Source organism: Chiloscyllium plagiosum, chromosome 5, assembly GCF_004010195.1.
Source record: "Chiloscyllium plagiosum isolate BGI_BamShark_2017 chromosome 5, ASM401019v2, whole genome shotgun sequence".
Lineage (NCBI taxonomy): Eukaryota > Metazoa > Chordata > Chondrichthyes > Orectolobiformes > Hemiscylliidae > Chiloscyllium > Chiloscyllium plagiosum.
Genome location: NC_057714.1, coordinates 93696727 through 93710877, shown reverse-complemented (window position 1 = coordinate 93710877; position 14151 = coordinate 93696727). Strand labels below are relative to the sequence as shown.

General features: G+C 43.0%; 1 long non-coding RNA gene across 1 annotated transcript; it reads left to right on the top strand.

Moving 5' to 3' along the window:
- Positions 1-7993: 7993 nt before the first annotated feature.
- Positions 7994-10383, top strand: LOC122550315. Its single transcript, XR_006311819.1, has 3 exons — positions 7994-8037; positions 10094-10196; positions 10302-10383. It is a non-coding gene; the product is annotated as an uncharacterized LOC122550315 (long non-coding RNA).
- The last annotated feature ends 3768 nt before the right edge of the window (positions 10384-14151 follow it).

Here is a 14151-nt window from a genome sequence, read left to right as displayed (position 1 = left end):
TCAGCCGAGTGAACCTTCTCTGGATTGCCTCCAGTAGCAATATATCTTTCCTTTGAAAGGTGTTCCAGCTGTTCTTTGACTAGAGGCTTGCTGAGCTGTAGTGAGGTTTCCCTCAGTTTATTGTTGACATGTGTGGTGTGGAAAAGGATAGTATGTCAGGTAGCATCCGAGGAGCAGGAGAATCGACGTTTCCGATATAAGCCCTTCATCAGAAATGGACTTATGCCCAAAACGTTGACTCTCTTGCTCCTCGGATATTCCCTGACCTGCTGTGCTTTTCCATGCCACAGTTTTCGACTCTGACTCTCCAGCATCTACAGTCCTCATTTTTTCCTCTTCCCTAATTTTATACTCTATTCCCTTTGAAATGGAGACCAACTTTCCATTGCTTTCCCTATTACCTGCTGAACTTGTATGCTAGCTTTTTGTGATCCATTCATGAGGACTCCCATTTCACTCTGTACAGTAGTTTTCACCATTTAAATAAGATTGTATGATAATGCTGCCAGCATATTGTAAACGCTGGTTTCTGCCAGAAACGAATGTGACCTCCCCAATGTCCTTGAACTCCTCCTCGGTAGACTCCTCCCTTTACTCCAATTCCTTCACATCTATCACATTTTTTCATTGCCTGCTCAGATTGTGTACTAAACTGAATTGTGTATGTGGATAAGGGATGAATGTCCTGATCATGTCCTGAGATGCTGTTTTGTGCTGAGCAACATGGAGACTCCCCAGTAGTCCTCATTTAAAGACATTCGTGATGAAGAGCTGATGCTCGAAACGCCGACTCTTCTGCTCCTTGGATGCTGTCTGTGCTTTTCCAGTACCACACACTTCGACTCTGATCTCAAGCATCTGCATTCCTCACTTTCTCCAAGTCTTCCCTGGACCAAAACCCCAGCCTGAAAGATACCCACTGACCATAACTCTCTGTTTCATATCATTCAGCCAACTTTGTATCCATGTTGATACTGTCCCTTTTATTCATGAGCCATGGGGGCTGGTACAATTGCAACATTTAAGAGGCATTTGGATGGGTACATGAATAGGAAGGGTTTGGAGGGATATGGGCCGGGTGCTGGCTGTTAGGACTAGATTGGGTTGGGATATCTGGTCGGTGTGGACGGGTTAGACCGAAGGGTCTGTTTCCATGCTGTACACCTCTATGACTATGACTCTATGACATTGTCCACAAGTCAGCTATGTGGCACTTTATTGAATGCCTTTTGAAAGTCCACATACTTCACCTTAACAGCGTTATGCTCATTGATCCTTTCTGCTACCTCTTGAAAAAAATTAAGTAAATCAGTTAAATTTGATTCACCATTTAGTAATCTTCTGAGTCGACCGACCTTTCTATCCTAAATAATTGTTTCTGGATTCTTTTCTACCATGGAAGTTAAACTGACTGGCGTGTAGTAACTGAGCTTATCCTTAAAACCTGTTTTGTACAAGGGTATAATGTCTGCAATTCTCTAGTCCTTTGGTTTCTCACCTGAGAGAAAATGAGGACTGTAGATGCTGAAGAGACAGAGTTGACAAAGCACAGTGCAGCAAAAGCACAGCAGGTCAGGCAGCATCCAAGGAGAATTGATGCTTCCGGTTCCAGCCCTTCATCAGGAATGTGGAGCGGGAAGGGGGTTGAGAAATCAATAGGAGGGTGGGAATGGGGGTGGGGAGAAGGTAGCTGGGAAGGCGATAGTTGGATGCAAATAGGGAGTAATCATGATAGATCGGTGGGGAGAGTGGAGTAGATAGGTGGGATGGAAGATGGACAGGTAGGACAGGTCAAGAGGATGGTGGCGAGTTGGAGGGTTGGTTCTGAAGTGTTGGAGGGGGGCAGGGGATATTTGGAAACTGGTGAAGTCGATGTTGATGCCATATGGTTGAAGGGTCCCAAGGCGGAAGATGCGGTGTTCTTCCTTCAGTTGGTGAGTCTCGGGAAGACTGAATGATCTTGGCCAGTGTCCTTGCAATTTCCACTCTCATTTCCCTAAAATCCATAGATGCATCTCATACAGTGTCTTGACATCTTTAAGTACCAATCGCCCATTCTAAGACTGCTTCCTTATCAACTTTGAACTTTTCTAGTGGACGCATCTTCTCCTTTGTCACCATGACTTGGGTAGCATCCACCTCCTTGTTAAGCACACATGCAAAGTAGATCTCAGCCGTGCCCATGCCTTAATGTTTAGATTCCCTTTTATATCCCTATACAATGATATTCAGAAAAGATTTATGAGGGCATTGCCAGGGTTGGAGGATGAGCTATAGGGAGAGGTTGAAGGGGCTATGGCTGTTTTCCCTGGAGCGTTGGAGGCTGAGGGGTGACCTTGTAGAGGTTTATAAAATAATGAGGGGCATGGATCGGATAAATAGACAAAGTCTTTTCCCTGGGATGGGGGAGACAGGAACTACAGGGCATATGTTTAGGGTGGGAGGTGAAAGATATAAAAGAGACCTAAGGGGCAACTTTTTCACGCAGAAGGTGGTACAGGTATGGAATGAGCTGCCAGAGGAAGTGGCGGAGGCTGGTACAATTGTAACATTTAAAAGGCATTTGGATGGGTATATGAATAGGAAGGGTTTGGAGGGATATGAGCCGGGTGCTGGCAGGTGGGACTAGATTGGGTTGGGATATCTGGTCGGCATGGACGGGTTGGACCGAAGGGTCTGTTTCCATGTCGTACATCTCTATGATTCTATGACTGTATGATATGAACATGCTAACATACAAACTTTGTACCAAAGTTGATCATTCATCCTCTCAAAACTTCCCCGCCATTCACCTAGATTATGGCTGATGAGGTTAGAACTTACAATCTGCATATCTGCCTGGATTCATAAGAATCTAAATACTTCAGCCTTAAAATTATTCACCACCTTTTCAGGTAGAGTTCCAAACAAGTACAATCCTCTGAGGAAAAAGACAAAATTGCTTTGCTTTTTATTTTATTTTAAATGTGCCATGTCTGATGTTTAGACAGTGACCTCTAGTTCTAGATTGTCTCATAAGAGGAAACATCTTCGGTATATTTAACTTGTCAGAACCCTTCTCAGCCTTCATCCTCCTTAGACCACCGTTTTATGATTTATCGGTCTCTAGAAATATAACAATTCCCCTTTATTTTGGACATCAATATTTTTCTAATAATATCTCCTCACTTCTCGACTATGCTTTCTCACTTCTCCTCTGATCCCCTGTGTTCCTTTTGGCTCTCAATGGTATTTTCTATATAAAACCTCACATAAGCACACTTGTGCTTTTTTACCTTAATTTCTATATCCTTTGTCAAAAGTGCGAACTACAATTCACCTTAATTCTCTTTCATACTCCTCCACCCTCTTCCAAATTGTAAAAATGATGGGGGTTCAGGTACAGGGCAGGATTTTTGCAATCCTTTTTGTTCCCAATTCTGGTGCCGTTATGTCTTAGCTCTGGATCCTTCCCGACTTTGCTAGGATTCTGGGCCAGAGATGTCAGGTCATGATGAAAGTTCTGATGAAAGGTCATCTTGACCTGAACTGTTACATCAGTTTTCCTCCAAAAATGCTTCCTTGCCCGTTGGGTATTTCCAGGATCATGTTTGGTTTTTTGTTTGTTTTGCTTTTTATTTCTGTTTCCAGCTGAAGGTTGTTATGACATGGGATAGGCCCTCCTGCTTTATTTAAATCAGCAACACAGAAAAGATTTATCCCATGCAGTAATCTGTGAAAATTCGAGAGACTAAGAACTATTTAAAGTAAAAATTAACAACTTTATTTCTTAAAGTATAACAGAGAATAATTAACTAACAACTATTTACAACTCCTTCCTCTAACCTATCTTTTACTTTCCCTTCTATAATACTAGTCCATTAAAACCCCCGATTCAGATTTACTGAAAAATTCAAATTTCAAAACCAGCCAGCAGTCAAATCTTCTCTATCTTCCTCTGTAGATTTGCTCTCTAGGTCGGTGTTGATGTTTTCTCTATGCAAACTCCTTCTCTAGACAGAAACCTCTCAGAGAGTTTTTACTAGCAGCCTACATATGTTGGTCTTTTGGCAGTTCTCCCCCAGTTATTCAATTTTTCCCGGTCTTATACCCCCAAAACATCGAATTGTGTCATTGGTCAACATACTGAAATCAAACTTGATTAGAGTTTGGTATTTTCCAGGGTATAATTTAAACTGATTGGCCTAACTCAAATTTATTTTTTCTGTCTCCAGGCAACCAGTTACCCTAGCTGCTGAACCATTGTATCCTGTTCAGAACACTCGGTGCTGTCAGATAGTTCTGTTAGTGTTTGACTTTCTTAAAGGTACAGTACACCTACATCTTCATAACAAGGTATAAGATAAATTGAGAAAACAGGTTTGAGTTCAATTCAAAACAAACAGTTTTATTGAAGCAAAAACTTTCTTTTCTTCCTGAATTCTTAATTGCTGCTGTAAGGAGTTACATCAATTCTTATGCAACGTAGCCTTGAGCAAAGAAACTAAAGTACATCAAAATATACCATAATTACTCCTTCTGGGCATATGGATTGGAAGGAAAAGTATACAAATAATATCAGTAAGGATATATCTTTTGGAACAAATCCATGACTGAATCACTCAAATCTATGATTGGCGCTCAGACCTCATTCTGCCTGCCAACCCACAGAATGATGATTTTCAGAAATAGATCACAAAGAGTTGCAGTCATAGAGGCGTAGAGATGTACAGCATGAAAACAGGCCCTTCGATCAAACTCATCCATGCCAACCAGATATCCAAAACAAATCTAGTTCCATTTGCCAGCACTTGGCCCATTCCCCTCTAAACCCTACCTATTTATGCACCCATCCAGATGTCTTTTAAATGTTGGAATTGTACCAGCCTCCACCACTTCCTCTGGCAGCTCATTCCATACACGTGCTACCCTCTGCATGAAAAAGTTGCCCCTTAAGTCCCTTTTAAATCTTTCCCCTCTCACCCTAAACCTATGCCTTCTTCTTCAGAGGGTCACTGTGGATTTATTGGGCCAAAGGGCCTGTTTCCACACTCTATGGAATCTAATCTAATCTAAAGTCTAGTTCTGTACTCCCCCACCCCAGGGAAAAGACCTTGTCTACTTACCCTAACCATGCCCCACATGATTTTATAAACCTGTATAAGGTCACCCCTTCAACACCCCAGGGAAAATAATCTCAGCCTATTCAGCCTCTTGTGAGAGCTCAAACCCTCCAACATCCTTGTAAATCTTTCTGAATCCTGTCAAGTTTCACAACATTCTCCCTATAGTTAACATGGTCAATGTTTAAGATTGTAATTGCAGTTAAAAAGAATCTTCAAGTGCTAGTTTTGCTGTGTATCATTTCACAAAATCTGTACTTTTTGAACAAGCATATAATCATATTTAGTTTGTACTAATGAAACTATACTGGGGTTAGCTTACAGTGTAAAGACTCACAATTATTGTGGCATGGTGGCCCCTTGATTAGCACTGCTGCCTCACAGCACCAGGGACCTGGGTTCAGTTCCAGCCTCGGGTGACTGTCTGTGTGTGGAGTTCGTACGTTCTCCCTGTGTATGTGTGGGTCCCCTCTGGGTGCTCCGGTATCCCCCCGCCCAGGTCCAAAGTTTGTGCAGTTTAGGTGGATTTGCCATGGAAAAGGGTGGGGGCATATGGATCTGGGTGGAATACTGTTTGGAGGGTGGTGTGGACTTGATGGGCTGAATCATCTGTCAGGATTCTTTGGTTAAACAGTTGTCTTATCTCATAAATGTAAAAGTTGCCAATGATTAATGTTCAAGGCAAAAAATCTGCAGATGTTGGAATCCAAAGTAGACAGGCAGGAACTGTAAAAACACAGCAAGCCAGGCAGCATCAGGAGGTGGAGAGGTCGACATTTCGGGTGTAACCCTTCTTCAGGACTGGGAGTGGGTGCAGGGGGAGCTGCAGATAAAGGGGGTGGCGGGGGCAGGGTGGTGAAGTGGGGCTAGGTGCAGGCAGGTAGTGGGTACCTTCTGCTGCAACCAGAAAAGATGCAAAATCTGCCAATACACTACTCCCCTCACCTCCATCCAGGGCCCCAAACTGTCCTTCCAGGTGAGACAGAGGTTCACCTGCCTCTCTACCAGCCTAGATTACTGCATCAGGTTCTCCCTATGTAGTCTTCTCTACAAGAGGGAGACCAACTGTAAAATTAGGGAACTGTTCACCGAACATTGCAGCCAACCCCACAGAGGCCGACTGGACTTCCCAGTCACCGCCCATTTTAATTCCCCCTCCCACTCCCTTTCCAACATGACCATCCTTGGCCTCCTTCATTGCCACAACGAACCAAACTGCAAATTGGAGGAACAAAACCTCATCTTCCACCTGGACAGCCTACAGCCTGGAGAACTCGACACTGAGTTCTCCAATCTTAAATAACCTCCATTCCCAGCCCCCGACTCCTTTCCCAGCCCCTCCCCCTCCCTTTCACTCCTCCCAGCCACCAATCGGATTCATTCCTCCCATTGACCAACCAGGTTATACCCTCTGCTTGTTGTCACCTACCCCCCACTTCACCATCCTGCCCCTGCCACCCCCTTTATCTGCAGCTTCTCCTGCACCCACACCCAGTCCTGAAGAAGGGATACACCGAAATGTTGATTTCTCTATCTCCTCTACCTCCTGTACCTCTTCTCCACCTCCTGATGCTCCCTGGCTTGCTGTATTCTTCCAGCATCCTGCCTGTCTACAGTCAGTACTGTTCAGCAGGATTGCTTCTGTAAGCATGAACTAATTTGCATGGTTTCGTTTAAGCTGTACTATCTCCAGGATAAAACTGAAGATTAGTGTTGCATGCATTCAATAAAATAAAGCTACTGGAACTCTTCGACAGACCTTTCACAGATTTAACAATATTTCCCTTTCTATTTCAGACTATAAATACCTTAATTAGCAGAAACAGGAAATACCTGTCTCAGAAAACAGTAACAAAGACTTACCAAAAACATCTGCACTGTAAAAGTGCAAGACTTCCTTTTTTTACCATGTGGTGTTTGGCTATAGGGTGTCTCGTCATAAAGGCAAGTATGAAGGTCAACATTTTACAATATCTTTGGGAACAGAGGGATGTGGGGTGGTGTTGGGATGGATGCAGGGGAGGTGGCAGGGTGGGGACGGTAGATGTAGTGAGGGTGGTGTATAAAATCACATTGTTTCTTCAGCTGACATTGTGGGTGGAGTTTGTACATTGACATAACAGGAACATAATTAAGACAATTAACTGTCAAATTAAGAGCAATTTTATGAGGGGGTTTGCATTGCACTTATGCTACACGGAACCAGATTGAATTTCTCAATTTTGTTCGATAAGAGCAGGTGGAAAGCAAGTGAAAATCCAGTGCAACTTCTCTCCAGCCACCATTGAGAGAGTCAATCTGCTTTGCCAAGGTGTGTATATTGACAAGGGCAACAACAAACAAAGACATAAGGGAAGTGAAAGATGCCAAAAGGGTGACATGCCATGAGAATCCCAGGGCAGCATCAACCCCTCAGTGGAAGAAACACATGGAAGAAAGACATGACCTTGACCTGCATAATCCCTGCCTTGCCTGTTGTCAGAATGGCCCACATGTGCACACATGAGAACAGGTTCTGGTTAGCATTTGCATCCTCTATAGATTCATATTACCGCAGTCATCATTCTCAGCAAAGAAGGAAATGTAATAAGAGAAGTAAAGAAGTAATGGTTAACGCTGAATGAGCATTGAGAATATGAATGCAACATTCATTTGTACAACATAATTTCAGAATGATCTAGCCATTAGACAATACAAACAAAGACGTGTATACAGGCTTTTCCAAACCTAGTAACATTACATCTGGTGATATTTGCTGAACTTAATCCTAGTATCCTACCCCGCAACATTTTTGCTTTTGTTTTGATGAATAAAGCAACAAAGAATTGAAATATTAGATTTTAATATCTGATACATGGTAGAGTAAACAGCCAACATATTAATGTAGAGATCCTGATCAGTCATTCTTTTTTCAGATGCTTCACATGAAAGGCAAGTGAGTATACATTTCATCAAACTAATTTGTATATTGAGTATAGTTTGTATGCTGTGCATGTTATTGATTTTTTGTGTTTGTTTTTGTATGTGTGGAGTGCTGCACTGAAAAATAAGAATGAAGTTTTGGCTCAGGCCAAGTATGGTTTATTGAGAAGTGGGAATGCCTGACGTTTGTCAAGAACACATACCTGGAACATAGGCAATATGCTAAACTATTGGGCAAAGCCAATAATTGAAACTATTAACACATTTCTCAGTAGTTATAGGCACTGAGTCACTCAAACAGGAAATCAGCATAACATTTCAAGAAGGATAATTGTTGCTTAATGGGATAATTAATTGCATAATTACACAAATTATTTCCTGAATTCTGGAGAAGCATTGTCAATGTGACATATTGGGAAAGTAATTATATGCATACCGTTAATAAATAATTATTTAATGAGTTATCAACATGGGTCCGTCCTCTTAAATAACAAAAGTACTTGGGAAACATATAAAGATCTACAGCACTTTGGTCCAACATATCAGCCTTGGTCAAAAGCACCCACCTAATTATTCTAATCCTGTTCCCAAACACTTGAACCATTGCCTTGCTTGCCTTGGCATCTCAAGTACACTTCCAAACACAATGTTGTTTTGTTTCTTTTTTGACCACTCCTATGATATTGAAGAGTGTAGTGCTGGAAAAGCACAGCCAGTCAGGCAGTATCCAAGGAGCAGGAAATAGTTACGTGTTCCCGAGCTGGAAATGAACCTTTCAGCTCAGCGAGCAAACCTATATCCAAAACCACAACCTGAGCTACAAATCTTCTCAAAACTCGCTAAGGAGCAAGAAAGTCAATGTTTCGGGCATAAGCCCTTCATCAGGAATCAGGATTTCTGGTGAAAGGCTTATACCTGAAACGTCGTCTCTCCTGCTCCTCAGATGCTGCCTGACCAGCTGTGCTTTTTCCAGCATCACACTCTTCGACTCAGGTCTCCAGCATCTACAGTGCTCAGTTTCTATGATAAGACCATTCCTTTCTCTGACTATTTCTGATAACGTCTTAAGATGTGACCATCGGAACATTGCACATCACATTTCACAAAGGGATGGAGTTCGGGAGTCACCATGTACATGCCATGTCTTCTAGGTAATGACATTAAGCACCAATAAGGATAAGCACACTAGTGTGACTTTCTTCGTTCCTCCATTCTACACGCGTGAGCCTTTATCTCTGAGAATCACTACAATAAAAGCTTATTCCACAACAACTTGTAATTTTGCAGAACCTTGAACACATAATTACACTGGAGAGGGTTCAGAAGAGATTAATCGGGATGTTGCCGGGTATGGAAGGTTTGAGTTATAAAGAAAGGCTGAGTAGGCCGGGGCTTTTCTCACTGGCGTGTAGGAGGATGAGGGGCGGCCTGATCAAAGTCTGCAAAATAATGAGAGGGATAGATAGAATTACTGGTAGCTGTCTTCTCCACAGGATGGGAGGATTTCAAGACTAAGGTGCACATTTTTAAGGTGAGAGGAGAGAGATGACATGAGGACCAAATTTTTTATGCGGACAGTGGTTAATGTGTGGAATGAATCTCCTGAGGAAGTAGTGAATGTAGGTGTAATTATAAAAGACATTTGGATGAGTGCATGAATAGGAAAGGTTTGGAGCAGGCAGATGGGACTAGTTTATGTTGGGATTATGTTCGGCATGACTGGTTGGACTGAAAGGTCTGTTTCTATGCAGTATGACTCTCGGACCCTATAAAGTAAGCCATGGGGAAAATAACTGTGATGAAAAGTTAACATATTCATTAGACATTTTAAGGAAATTAATTCTTTGATGGATTAATTTGTTGTTAGAGCAGTGGAGAGCAATTGTTGTAATGTTCTGGATGTGATATTGCACAATAGCTAAACTTCACAAGTACTTGATATACTGTAAATTGCTTTGAAATATCTGAGATTGTGAAAAGGACCGTAAGTATGTGTAAGTCTTTTTTTCCTAATTGCAAATGGTATCTCTTAGGCTTTGAATTAATTTGAAATTTTTTATTGTCTCTAGTCATCAAATGAAGGAACAACCTTACTATTCTTGAGCAAACAAATGATCTGAGGACCCCAAAATGTCTTTTGCACCAAATGAAGCACATTTTAAGTGTAGTGTTGTAAGTAGGAACATTAGAAAATATATTGGAAAGCTTTTTGGATTTTTCCTTTCTTTTTCCCTTCCCAAGGCCAATTTTAATATTCTGGTTGTTGCTTTTGCCTAGACCAGAGCCACTCTGATTGTGAATGGAACTGTAAATGCCTGATGTAGGAATGGAGAACAGAGCAGGCCAACATGGGAAGCGAGTCGTGGCTAGGCACAGAGTGGGAGCAGACCAAGCCAGGCCAACATTGGAGGCTAATCCCTTAAATGATTCCTGGATGGAGTGGGACCAGAGTGAGCATGGGCCGAATCCCAGAACAAGTTGCTTCTGTATCCCAAAACGGGAGCAGATTGAGCGTGGGCCGAGTCCCGGAAACGTATCCCTGCTGGATCCCGGAGTGGGAGCAGAGTGAGCGCGGGCCGAGTCCCGGAAACATATCCCTGCTGGATCCCGGAGTGGGAGCAGAGTGAGTGCGGGCCGTGACCTGGAACCCAGTCACTAATGGAGCCAGAGCGGGAGCAGAGTGACTGCAGGCCGTGTCCCCCTCAGTCAAAAACCGCCTCCCACCTCCCCCACCACTCTGGGACAGCTGCACTGTACACCAACAACAAGACTGCTCGTGTTGCTGCTGCTGCTTTTGGTGTAAGTCACCACCACGCACACACACACACGCACAGTCACAACTTATTCTGCAACTTTTTGACAGGTTCCACCTCTGCCCTGTACAGGACAATGTTGGAGAGATTATCTGGGGAAGGGGGGTTTAGGGTACACCCCTCTGTAGAACTCCATGGAAAGTGAGGGGAGAGAGAGAGGGTGTGAGGTTAGTCATTTGGAGACGGTGCCTGTTTAATCACAAAAGATGCGATCACTGCTGGAAATACATCTTTGATGTAATGTTTCTATCGGGAACTTGAGATCTCCTTCAGATAATCCGATTTTCAGATAATTGGTATTCGGATTATCGAGGTTCCTCTGTATTTGTACCAGCCTCCACCACTTCCTCTGGCAGCTCATTCCATACGTGTATTACCTTCTGTGTGAAAACGTTGCCCCTTAGGTCTTTTTTATAGCTTTACCCTCTCACCCTAAACCTATGCCCTCTGTTCTGGTTTCCCCCACCCCAGGGAAAAGACTTTGTCTATTTATCCTATCCATGCCCCTCATGATTTTATAAACCTCTATAAGGTCACCCCTCAGCCTCCGATGCTCCAGGGAAAACTGCCCCAGCCTATTCAACCTCTCCCTAGAGCTGAGATCCTTCAACCCTGGCAACATCCTTGTAAATCATTTCTGAACCCTTTCAAGTTTCACAACATCCTTCTGAAACACAGTATCTTCACTCTTTAACCATCAAGGTGCCTTTGGGAATTATTTTCACATGGATATTAATTTCAATGCATCACTTCACACCTCAATCATGGCCATTGTTGAGAATTTTTTATCCAAGTGCAACATGTAAATTTAAAACTTCAATCAATCCAATCATAAAATGTTGACAACTAATCATTTATGAACTTCCTCAGTGTACATTAAAAGTTGTAAGCAACAGCCAAATTTCCCCTGGAGTCGGTACAGCATCTTTTATTTATAGTTGAACAGCTGAATATGGGTGTGTTTTAGCACATTTAGTTGTAATGGTTTGACCTGAAGTATGTTTGACCCATTTGTTTTCCTCTTTCATGCAAGGAAGCAAACCAATCATATCTATCTCATTAAAAACTGAAAGAACTGCTGATTCTGTAAATCTGAAACAAAAACAGAAGTTGCTTGAAAAGCTCAGCAGGTCTAGCAGTATCGGTGGAGAGAAATCAGAGTCAATATTTCAGGTTGAGTGACCTTCAGAGCTGATGCTAGCTAGGAAAATATTGGTTTATATGCAAAATATCAGATGGAGGGGAGGGAGCAGGGAGCAAACAATAGGTAGGATCGAGCCCAATGATTAGACTGGATTAGATTAGATTACTTCGAGAGATGAATAGTTGGATAGTCAAAAGAGTGGATAATAACTCAGCAAGGAGGATGAATAGCTATTCATAGGGACTATTAGTGGCTAATAATGGGTTATTGTGGTTCTGTTTGCCGAGCTGGGAATTTGTGTTGCAGACGTTTCATCCCCTGTCTCAGTGCTTGGGAGCCTCCTGAGAAGCGCTTCTGTGATCTTTCCTCCGGCATTTATAGTGATTTGTACCTGCCGCTTCCGGTTGTCAGTTCCAGCTGTCCGCTGCATTGGCCTAGACAGGGGACAAAACTTCTGCAGCACAAATTCCCAGCTCGGCGAACAGAACCACAACAACGAGCAACCAAGCTACAAATCTTCTCCCAAACCTTGAATAATGGGTTATATGTAATAGCAGGCATTGTGATAACAAGACCTGCTGCGTGCGGGATTGGGGTAAGGGCATGGGAGATCTCAAGCCCGCAAGTTGTTGTGCTCGATATTGAGTTCAGAAGGCTGTTGCATTCCTACACGGAACTCATGTGGATTTCATTCCTCGTGATGCCAGGCTAACAGCCCAGGGTGCAGGAAGTTGAGAAGATGCCATTACGGCCTGTTCATCCTTCCTGTTACAAGCTAGGGTCAACCCCTCTGCTAATTTAAACCCGACACACAGGGAAGCTCACCTTGTGCTGCAATCAGCTAAATTTCAAGAGGCAAAGGACTATCCCAGGGGTCACTATTTGAAGTAAAAATGAACAATTTTATTCTTTAAGTCCAACAGAAAACATTAAAACAACAGCTATTCACAACTCCTTTCTCTTAACTCTATCTTTTACCTCCCACTCTACAATACTGGTCAGATAAATTCCCTTTTACATTTACAGCACAATCAATTTCAAACCCAGGTATACTCTTCAAATGTCAAACTTTGTCTGTAAATTCCCCCAGGTCGACTTTGATGTTCTGCTGCACAAAATTCTTATAGACAGATACCTTTCAGAGAACTAGGCGAAAGTGGGGACTGCAGGTGCTGGAGATTAGAGTCAAGATTAGAGTGGTGCTGGAAAAGCACAGCAGGTCAGGCAGCATCCGAGGAGCAGGAAACCTGTTCTGATGAAGGGCTCCGGCCCAAAATATTGATTTTCCTGTTCCTCGGATGCTGCCTGACCTGCTGTGCTTTTCCAGCACCACTCTAATCCTTTCAGAGAATTATTCGGCTAGCAGTCTGTCGGCGCACATTACTATTCTCCCCCTAACTGTTCAAAATGTCCGCTTTTATACCCCAAAACATCTAGGCATTTCATTGGTTTGATGCCATCCCAACCAGTAAAATTCAAATTCAATTGCATTTTGGTCTCTGGGGCTTAATTTAAACTGATTGGCCGAATTTGAATTTGTTTTTTATGCCATGGCAACTTATCATCAGCTTTTTGTCATTCCTGATGCAGGGCTTTTGTCTGAAAAATTGACTTTTCTGCTCCTTGGATGCTGCTTGACCTGCTGTGCTTTTCCAGCACCACACTCTCGACTCTAATCTCCAGCATCTGCAATCCTCACTTCATCCTTGGACATGAAAAGGAAGATCCTCTGCTGTGATAAGATTGCCTTAGCTTGCACAAACTTGTACTGTGCTCACCAGTTTGGATCACTGAATCTACACAGAAGTGGATATGCAGCAACATGAGACTGGTGGAGGGCAAAGGAGCAAGATGTGATTCTGCACCACCTGAGGTTCACTCCTACTGCTCCTCCTCAGAGGCTGGGCCCCATGTGTCTCCATGCCTCTGCTTTTTGGCATAACCCTAACATTCATGTGAGATCTGAAACAACGTAGGATTGTAGGCTTTGCATTACAACATTCAAGCCATTGGTACTGTGGTGGACACCTGTGCACATGAGAACCACGTGTTGTGTACACCTGCTGACCTCTGGGACCACTGAATTTATCCGTATACCCTGTTGGTCAGTACCCCCGCCTCACCATCATCTATTTGATGGTTGATATTTTAGTCCGACCAGTTTCTCATG